This window comes from Haliotis asinina, chromosome 1, assembly GCF_037392515.1.
Source record: "Haliotis asinina isolate JCU_RB_2024 chromosome 1, JCU_Hal_asi_v2, whole genome shotgun sequence".
NCBI lineage: Eukaryota > Metazoa > Mollusca > Gastropoda > Lepetellida > Haliotidae > Haliotis > Haliotis asinina.
Genome location: NC_090280.1, coordinates 89,027,947 through 89,038,963, shown reverse-complemented (window position 1 = coordinate 89,038,963; position 11,017 = coordinate 89,027,947).

Genomic DNA, 11,017 nt, shown 5'->3' with positions numbered 1-11,017 from the left:
ACATAAATATAACTTTAAGAAATGTCCGAGAAGATGTAACTTGCTTCTCTTTCAGTGGATTCGGATGAAAACCATACGGTGCGGGAATTGGTGGCACAATACAAATTTTTGTAACCAAATAACATAAAAACACAACATGGATGCAATGGAAGCCAGTACTAGCAATTACATAGCGCTGAATGGCCGCTCCAAGGACACTTTGCAGGATCATTAGTATCTGTATTAATTAGACCAATATTTGTAACGTCATGCACTCAAGATCAGGTATGCCTCATTGAATTGCTTCAGGCATGTCCCGTGACCCATTTGTGCAGATCAATGTCCATGGTGTCTCTGGATATCTGGTCCAGATTCCGTACAGACGAAAAAATGGAGAGTTCAAGGCTAAGAACAAGAAAACCAATGTCAATGCTTTCAGGAATCTCTTTTCAGGGAAAGAAAATGTATGCCATGAAGAGATATTTTACGGCCGTTTCTATAGTTTCACGGCAGGTGCGTCAGAAACATCATAACGTTGAAATTGACGTTTCTGATTTTTCAGCCGCTTCTGAGACCGCAAACACTGTCCCTCATGTATAGTTAATATGGTAAACATCAACGGTTCGTTGATGTCAGGATGTTTAATCTTACACGACGTGATCTATCAACTGAAAAGCCCCATTTTGAGTTTGCTAAGAACTTTAGTCTGACGTGACATTAGCATAAACGTTAAGAACATAAAATATGATTCTTCATCATTAGAAGATGACCGAAAGCCTTTGAGGTATACGTTATTCAAATACTGTTATTATTTAGTCATATATAATCATTATTGCTATATATTAATATTGTAATCTGTGTGCCGTTGCACAAAACAACCTTTCGACCAAGATTACCCATCTCCATCTTCGCTTGCTGTGGTTGACGCATGATGAAGCGTTATTTTCGAGTAGAGTGGTGTCAGGCATTAAACGAACACCTAACTCCAAGTGTAACAGTGTGTAAATAAATGTCATTTTAATATGTTAAACTTTATTATTTTAAACTTAGGTATAAACCAACTTTATCTTTTCTGAAGAGGTCTGTGTTAACACTAACATTTCACTGATTCATTAACTCACTAGTAAGCTAGTTGCAGCAGGTAGCATGGGGTCTATTGTTAAGTAATTTGTGTCAGGCCCAATCTCTGCATTGGCCTGTTGACAAGGTTTCTATTGTTTGATGGATTTCACCCTCTTGTTATATTTAAAGCTTTGTACTGCCTTTGACCTGGGCAGTCCACATTTTCTCTCTGTATGAGCACAGCACAACACCACCACATTACGATGTAAGTTAAGTTAGATCTTTTTATATCAAATTACAGTAGGGCTAATAGGATTTAGTATGTTAGATTACATGTTTTAAGGAATAGTGTTTCATCATTTCTAGCACATGTTCAGTGTTTGTAGATATATGCATACTTAGTATTTTAGACCAAATATATTACGTATTTTGTACCGGTACAATAGTATACTGGCATGCGGTTATTCGAGCAGTAATGCATTTTATACCATGATGCTATAATGTGTATACACGTATATGTGTGTATAGTCGGTATATGTATTAGCTATTCTATGATTGGCATGATACAGTAATGTGTATCATACATGTTTAATATAAGGTTTATTTTCTATATGCATATCTTGTGTGTGTATTAGAGTCATTAAGTTACCCTATTTACGTGAACGCTGATGCTATTCATGAAGTATATCTATATATATATACAAGCAGCATACTTAGGCAGTATTTTGTATATTTAGGTTCACTGAGAAACACTGTTAAGCTGTTGGCCTAGTCTGCCTGCGTCCCTGAGGCGAGGTGAGGTATTGTTTTGAGACTGCAATTGTATATATTTGTAATTATAATTATCACTTATGTGAGTAAATATCAAAGTACAAGTTTTAAATCTGCATGATTAATTAACAGTTATTAGACATAACAATAGTATGGTGTTCATCATACTGAATGCATGACATGAAATGTATCGTATATATGAAAGGCATGTAGTTATTTATGTATATTTTTAGCATTCAGGGCCTTTTTTGTTAGTTCGTTACCTGGACTGACGGCCAACTGGGGATCTTCATATCCCAAACACCAGCTCCGAAATAAATCCCTGGAAACCCCCTACAAGTGTTTGCCTTTCCATACTGTTGAGGAACACCTCTGTTACACAAGTAACGTCTAATTCCTGTTGGTTTTAATAATAAGAAATAGGTATTTTCGACTAGTCTTCTTGGTGACAGATATTTCACAGCGTCAAATGAACAGCGATTCAATTTAACCGTTTAAGTAAATCTGAAAATAAGTTCATGAAAATGACTGATGTATGTTTTAAACTGAATATGTACACATTTTTCAAGTAATTGTCTTGTTCACTGGATTTGTTAATGTGGTTGCCATTGTATGGACATAACATTGGTGTATAATGATTGACCAGGTGCGCGTTTGTCACAAATGCATTACGATTGACTCTCGTTGTTGATAATAAAATAAGTTTACATTCAGAAAAGAGAGTGAGTTTAGCTTTACGCCGCACTCAGCAATATTCCAGCTATATGGCGGCGGTCTTTAAATAATCGAGTCTGGACCAGACAATCCAGTGATCAACAACATGAGCATCGATCTGCGCAATTGGGAACCGATGACATGTGTCAACCAAGTCAGCGAGTCTGACCACCCGATCCCGTTAGTCGCCTCTTACAACAAGCACAGTCGCCTTTTGTGGCAAGCATGGGTTGCTGAAGGCCTGTTCTACCCTGGGACCTTCACGGGTCTTCGAAAAAAAGTATTGTGATGACATGATATCTGGCTGTAACTATATGTCCACAAGAATTGTGAAAAGATAAATTTAAACCTTGCCAAGTCTTTTGCACAAATCTTACATCATTAAGATGTGCAGTTGTAAAACGTCCGCGCTAAGGCTACATAAATCTCTGTTAAGGTATGGATGTTGCGGTCTTAATTTCAGGGTTAAGATCGCTTTGCACAACAGCATCTTGGACATATTTGGTGTGATTATGACGGTGACATGTACACGCCGAAGTCTGCACAAGACAACCCAGTGACTGATATCGGTATGTTGTGAACGCCCCTATGTGGAGGCGCTGTGGAGAGTATTGAACAATTGTATTACGTTGTATACTTGTAAATGTGTATCGTGATTTATGTAGTATGTGTAACGAATCTACATGTGGCGTTTATGTTCTTTGATAGCCGACTGCATTGTGAACATGCTGTAATAATTAATTGTAAGTCATATTATCATTGCCTAATTATGTGACGTATCATTGCTGTGTGGAAAAACTCCTCGTTTTCTTACACAAGTGTTATGTGTAGGTTGGTACGTTCGTACCTCTTGCCAAGCGAGCTGATCCCCACGCACGCATTTCAACACAAACATTGATTACCAAAAACCAAATCTATCGCGGACATTCAGATATCTCAATCGAGTGCATGGGTGCGTTGTTCCACAGTTAGTGGTAGTTTATCTGTATGTGTCCTGTAGACTATCCTGATTAAGCCAGGTCAGTAAATTCACATTCTGCAGCAGGGTTCCATGTCTGAGAAAATATTATCAGGTTACATCACATCCTTGTCGAGATTTCTCTTAGTAGTGTACATAACGATACTTGTACTGACCAATTGGTGGCATGTCATGCCATCTTAATGGATCGTGGTTCAGTTACTGACTTGCCTGGCCTAATCAGGATAATCTACAGGACACCATACAGACGAACTGTCCCTAACTGTGGATCAACACACACATGCACTCGAGCCAAGAATATTCGTGGTTAGAATTGGTCTTCAGTAACCCAATGCTTGTGAAAAGCGACTAACGGGATCGGGTTGTCACGTTCGCTGACTCCGATGACACATGCATGTGGCACATTCCAAATGTGTAGATTGATGGTTATGCTGCGCCTAATATTGGATTGTCTGGTCCAGACTCAATTAGATACAGACCGCCGCCATATAGCTGGAATATTGCTGGGTGCGACCAGCTCACTCCCACAAGTAACATCGTGCATCGTATTTCATTACGCACGGACGCACGGACGCACGGACGCACGCACGCACGCACGCACGCACACACACATACACACTTTCGCAACATCATGACACCTGTTTGATGTCGATCGCAACAAGGACAGGATTTAGGTTAGTCACTATGATGCCTCAAGATGTTGTTACAAGTGTTTCTTCTTGTTGCCCTGCCTGGCTCTCGGCATGTCTATGGATGGAACATGGACTCTTTGGCTTGTCATTCCCACAATAAGTCACAAACAATGGAGACATTTGAAGAGTGATTGTGTTTAACACTATTCCAGCAATATTACGGCGGGGGACACCAGAAATGGGCTTCACAGATTGTACTCATGTGGGGAATCGAACCTGTGACGAGCGAACGCTTTAACCACTACGCTATCCCAACTCCCGGCGCGAAGACACACTGGTAGGTGGCCGCAGGGACAGGGGCTTGTATTGCTGAAAATAACACATCCTGGGTCCAACACGCTTACACTGATATCCATATACATATAAAGAAGGAAAGGAATGTAACCCGCACAAAGTTGTCAAACACCCCACTCTCAATTATGGGCGAGTTCTGGGTTGGGAAATTGTGGAACATACAGCCGCAATTCTTACTGAAATAAAGCCAGATAAATTCCCTCTTGTCTATAAATGATATTTAGTGGTCTGAGCACTCCATGAAACAGACGTAGTGCCAATTGACACACTAGATGTTAGATTACAGGTACAATAACTACCCGAAAGGTTTCTATTATTCCATTATTAAAGATTCATGGTGTTTTGAAAATTATGGATTACTCGCAGATAATACTTATGAACCTTTATTACATTTTGGAACAAGTAATCACAAATTGCCAATAGAAATTGGCTGGTCGAACATTCCTCGTGAAGATTGCGTAATTCTCAACAAATTAAATCATTCATTCCGAAGCAAGACAGAGTTCCTACTCATTTGCTTCAAACATAAAGTCGAAGATTGCTTCTCCATCACTTTCACTTCCTGTTGGTAACACAGATGTCCTACCGTCAGAGAGTGCGAGGAATCTTGGTGGCATCCTCAATTCCAGCATGTCCATGAATGCGCACATCACATCTATCAGTAGAACCTGCGACTAAATCTTCAAAATCAGCAAAGTCCGCCACTGTCACTATACTGACACCTGAGAACTTCTGATGCACTGTTCTGTCACTTCTAAACCCGAACACTGTAGTTCACTACATGCCAACCTCCCCACTCCATCAATCCAGAAAATTCATAAAATCCAAACTTAAATTGAAAAGGATTCCCGAGGTGATGAGAGATTCAGAACTTGAGGAAATCTAGACTTGCTTCGTTTAGGACTGGCATACATCCATTCAAAGATAAACACAACATCAGGTTCTAAACCCACTTACCCTCCTGGCTGGCGTATAACCGTCGTCTCAGACAAGTCTTCTCAACATCGTATCATATGGTTACACTAAAAAAATCAGAGATATTTAGTTCATAAGCCCAGGTGAAGTGATTTTTAAGTCCTCGGCATGTGACTTTGCGGTAGTATAGTGGTTGAAGTTCTCTCTTCAACCAAAGACCGAGTTTGGTTCCCTTCATGGGAACCATGTCTGGAGCCCATTTCTGGAGTCTTCCGCCATGATATTGCTGGAATATTGCTACATACCACGCAAAACCTTACTCACTGACTACAACACCAGGTACCTTTCGGAGAGAGCGTGCAATCAGTCACGGAAATATGGGCATTGGAAGTACTCTGTTAGTATCATCATCATTATTACTGGACGAATGTATAAATTCCCTGTCGTTGCACCGAGTACATATTTGGGGGAGTTGGGTGGTTGTGTGTGTGTGTGTGTGTGTCTGTGAATGGCTAGAATGGCTTTCCTCGTTATAACGCCCAAATATTCCCGATTTGTTACTGTCTAACGCCATGGTGCAATATTCCAGCTGTGTGACGGCTCTCTGTGCATAATTCAGCCCACACCAGTCAATCGACCCGTGAGGGTTCCGGGGTAGAATAGGCCTTCAGCAACCCATGCTTGCCATAAAAGGCGACTATGCTTGTCGTAAGAGGCGACAAACGGGATCGGGAGATCAGGCTCGCTGACTTGGTTGACACATGTCATCTGTTCCCAATTGCGCAGATCGATGCTCATGTTGTTGATCACTGGATTGTCTGGTCCAGACTGGATTATTTGCAGACAGCCGCCATAGAGCTGGAATATTGCTGAGTGTTGCGTAAAACCCAAGTCACTCACTCACTACCAGTCAATCAAGTGATTGACATTATGAGCATCAATAATGTGGGACATATCAATTGGGAATTGGAATACAATTACATGCATCAAATAAGTCAACAGCCTGACCACCCATCGCTATGACCACCCGATTCACAAATAATCAAATAACGTACACATTGCACAGAGAGCGTGTGACACTTCCCAGAGGTGAAAGGTCGCTATGATGTGATGTGAGTGAATGTACTCACTTTACATGACATTTGAAATACGTAAGTCATCAAATCCGACCCAGCGAGACGTCTAGTGGCGTCTCGAGCGACGCGAGCCTATGAGCGAGATACCTCGTCGTCACATGAACTGAACCTTCAGATGGCTGCGACTGTCTCTCACCAGGAGGACTCCCATACCAAGGTAGGATCTCAGTTTAGGTTTCTATCGATACAACTATTCCATAACCTCTTAAAATCAGTTTCTCGGCAACGTAATGGTTTGTGAATCTATTGATAACATATATACAACGAACTGTGGGAAAAAATCATGTTGAACGATTTAAGAGAATATTTCAGTTTACGTATTTCTGTGTTGCTTATGGTATCCCTGCTAACACACCTATCACCATATCATTATGTTCTGTTGCCTTCACCATGCACGCTCAACACGACATGTGAGGTCAAACGAGATGACATGTACTTTTCTCCTGAAGCATAATTTTTCGCAAGGTGTGAAAAGTAAATGTTGCACGAGAATTGCGTTCGAGCGGCTCTTGGCGTGGCTCAGTAAAAATTACACAGATGTAGGATACTATCCAATGGTGAAAATTAAAGAGGAATACTTTTGAAAAGTAAACACTGTTAATTATTTTTAGAAATTTTTGTTATGCGTTAAAAAACCCAGTAACTTTCACCGCTTTTTAATGTACACCAAAAAGCACTATGCGCCTACACTTTTTATTCGGCATGTTAAGGGGAACCAGCAATTCAATTTTACCTGATATCTGCACGAGATAAAGACATATGAAACATATTTGTATGCTTATGTATAACTTTCTATGTTCAAAATAGAAAATGACTTACCATAAATGACGAAAGTTTATTTTCCCGTAAAACGTCAAACGTCAGGGGACTAAAGGACCACGTTATTGTGTGTTGTCAGTTTCAAAGAAATTGGATAAAAAATTATGATTTCAGTTTGAGAACGGACTTTTACTGCTAGTGCTTTGAGTCAGTGTGAGATTGTGTGAACCTTCACAGAGTAAGAGTTATATATCGTTTGAATCCATCGTAAAACAGAGTTCCTTCCGTTCCCCTTATTTTTTCTCCCGTAGTAAGGACACTGGTTCAACCCTATATTGTGCTTAATTTGGGGGCTTTTAGCTATGTGTGAGCCTTCTAGTAACTGTTTTGTTAATAATTCTGGTATATGTCAATGTATAAATATTATTTGGGATGGGGGAACGAGAGGAACTGCGAACATCTTCAAAACCTTGCAATACACTGCCATTATGTGACATTGTGTTTATTACCCCTCGGTCCACTCAATGATGATTGTTTAATGGTGTTGGTAGTTACAGTTACTGGTTAAAGCATTGACGTACCACGCTGAAGGTCCGGGTTTGACCTCCATGTAACTGAAGTCCATAGTTTATATTCTCCGAAGTCATATTGCCCAAACGTGACTCGCTCACTACTGATAATTGTTGTGGTTATATTGAGCAACAACTCGAAGATTAGTTTGACGTAAAACAAAATAGTCAAAACGTTCCAAGCCATTAAAGTGAAAGCTAGAATCTTACGCCAATGGTATATTATAGAGTTACGTACACGAGTCGTGACCCTGTTTACTTACACCGAATAGCCCCGGGGCATCTGACAGTGACGTAGGACACGAAGGGGTACAGTTTTGTCTCCATGTTGTTTTGTCAAGACTTTGGACAGATGATTTGACATGATGTATGCAATACAGCCCAGAGTGCGAAATAGTTTTCAAATGTTGCTCGCCAATCTTGATAGACATGCCCCCCAAAATACCAGCCCACAAAATAATTCACTAAACCGAAATTTGAATGGAGAAACTAAGCATGAGGTACCAGAATATTTGAGATTTAAGATATTGTCGGCACGATACGGTTTTCACCATAAAGTCACAGTGACTATTATTTTTGTTGTTAGGAAATGATCTTATACGATTTAAAGTGAAATATAAGTTAACAGGCCGGAGAGAGATAGTCACAAAATGACCCTATGAAAATTCTCTAGCCAGTAGGCCCAGTGTCTGGAGATCAACTGACCCGATGGGAGTATTAACTGGCCATGCGCTATCGGACAAGTGCCTATTTTGAACACTGCTTCTAGTTATCATTGGACCAAGGTAGTTCATCATCTAAAACCCCGCTATTCGCTGTGAAAATCCCAGTTTTCTGCAAATATGCTAAGGTTTTTTCAACATGGGGCGTCTGTAACGTCAGGAACAGCTTCGCGCATTTGGAGATAGGTTTCACAGAGCTTCAGGTGTGCGTGGACACACGATTGGTAATCGGATAGAACCTGCATCCCCGACCTCAACGCATTAGATGGGTCGTGACGTTAGGTTCCGAGGTAACCATGGTTCGCAATGACGTTCTTGACACACATGGTGTGTATGCTGTACGCGTAAGACAGAGGTCATTTTTGAGGTAGCTGTGGCCTCCGTTGCGCAAAACCGTAGCGCTATAACGCTCGTATGGCTGCGTAAATAAAGTGTACGTTACTAAATGGACGTCACGATCATCTTAGCACCAAGACCTGTCACAAGTCTGTTAACGTATGGGAGTTTCGATCACCTTAACTCTACGAAAGTAGAAAATATGTTAAAGTGTGAAAGTTACGACCAACTTAGCACCGACATTCGAAAGTCTGTGTTAAGGTATGTGAGTTACGATCACTTTAGCTCTAAGGCAGCCATATGTTTATGTTAACGTTTAGAAGTTACGATCGCCATGGCGCTAAGATGGCTTGCACAACTGCACTAGGAAGGGGTGGGGGTGGTTTGGGGTGGAATCACTGGCTGCAAGAGCAGATTTCTCTATAATAATTATTGACGGACATTCATATTCATAATATTTTCATTGTTCCGTCCTTGTACCTTCAAGCAAAGCTAACCGATGCTTATATGTTCGGTTCGCAGCCTTTCGAGCAATCTCATTGGTCCGTTGAACGTAAGTAATTTTTCCATAACAAATTCATTACATTAGCGCGAAACTTAAAAATCGTTCTTTTTGTGGTCTTTTTTTTGTTGAAACCTGATCTGGTGTCTTATTCATAGCTCACCCAAAACTTTTCGCTCTCAAACCATGCCGTTTTGTTTACCGATACTATTTAATACTTCGGTTCAACGATCAAGCTAGAGGCTGCGAGTGCGGGATAACGTTCACCCCAGAGGTGTTTTGGTTTGATTGTCGAGTTTGAGGACGTATTAAAGTTAATAAACTGGGTGTTATGTCGTGGAAATCAGGCAGGATGTTTGGGGACATGTATAATTGAGAGGTACGTGTACATAGTTTTGAATGTCACCGAATTCTTAGCGTACATTTCAGCTTGAAATCGGAATGAGTCGATGTCTGCACGACAATCCAATATGGCAACTGCTGCTCCTTTACTCTATTAATATATATGACGTGAGTGTATATCTATGGTCTATGTTTAACCTACAGTGCGATATCGGGTTCCTGTGGTTAAAAGTACCGATATAGTCCCAAATAGAACAACACTAACCTCATAGCTATTTACAGACATGTGTTAAGATGAGTATAGTCAGTTTCAAAATGACCAGACTGTTGATAGAAAAGCATTCGTTACTAAAAATAGGAAATGTTAAACCTGCAACGGAAAGTGATTGTTAATAACAAATATCCATAAATATCCAGACATGAAGTGATATATCTACAACTGCATTGGAACTATCAATATACAAACGTTCATAAAATTGTTAAATGACTTCAAACGAATACGTACATGACTAGTACTGTAAGATACAATATCACAACGTGGTACAAGTATGCCCTACAATGTTTCTACTGGTAGCGCTAGGCCAGATGATTGCGCACGGAAACACTTGCAACTGGCGTTCCTGCCGATCAAAGATCGGTTCAGATATATAATCACTGAGCACGTTTATTTAAACATCGTTTGAAGGATCAAAGAGAAATCAATCTGTCATTATATGGGCTTTTTCATGTTTTTCCTTTATTAAATCAATCTTGTAAAATGTAACCAAATCACTTGTGACTATGCGTATACTGATTATTTTTACTAATGCATTTACCGACGACATTTCTTCAAGCAATGCTTATGTTCATTGTTTTGTTTTTTATGTATATTTCTTAATGGCATGTATACCACTCATGACGATTAAATGTGACTTATGTGTCAGATTAAACGCTGACAGCTACACAGCAGCTACATAAACACATCCATCAATGTGTCACTATCAAAGCGGCCGTACAAAAATCATGCCAGCTAGAATTATGTAATCATTCATCGGTGACGCGTCAACGGTCACGATCTACATTCAAGAAAATGTACTATTCATTCAGTAAGGCATCAGTCAAAGTCAAAACATTGGGGGGCAATTATAGGTCGAGCACTTTCACTGGTCAGTGTACAACACCACTGACAGTAAACTCATTGACTGTAGTCGTTCCTCTTCATTTATTTTGGTAAGAAGGTTTACGCCTCGTTATTTGATTTGATTC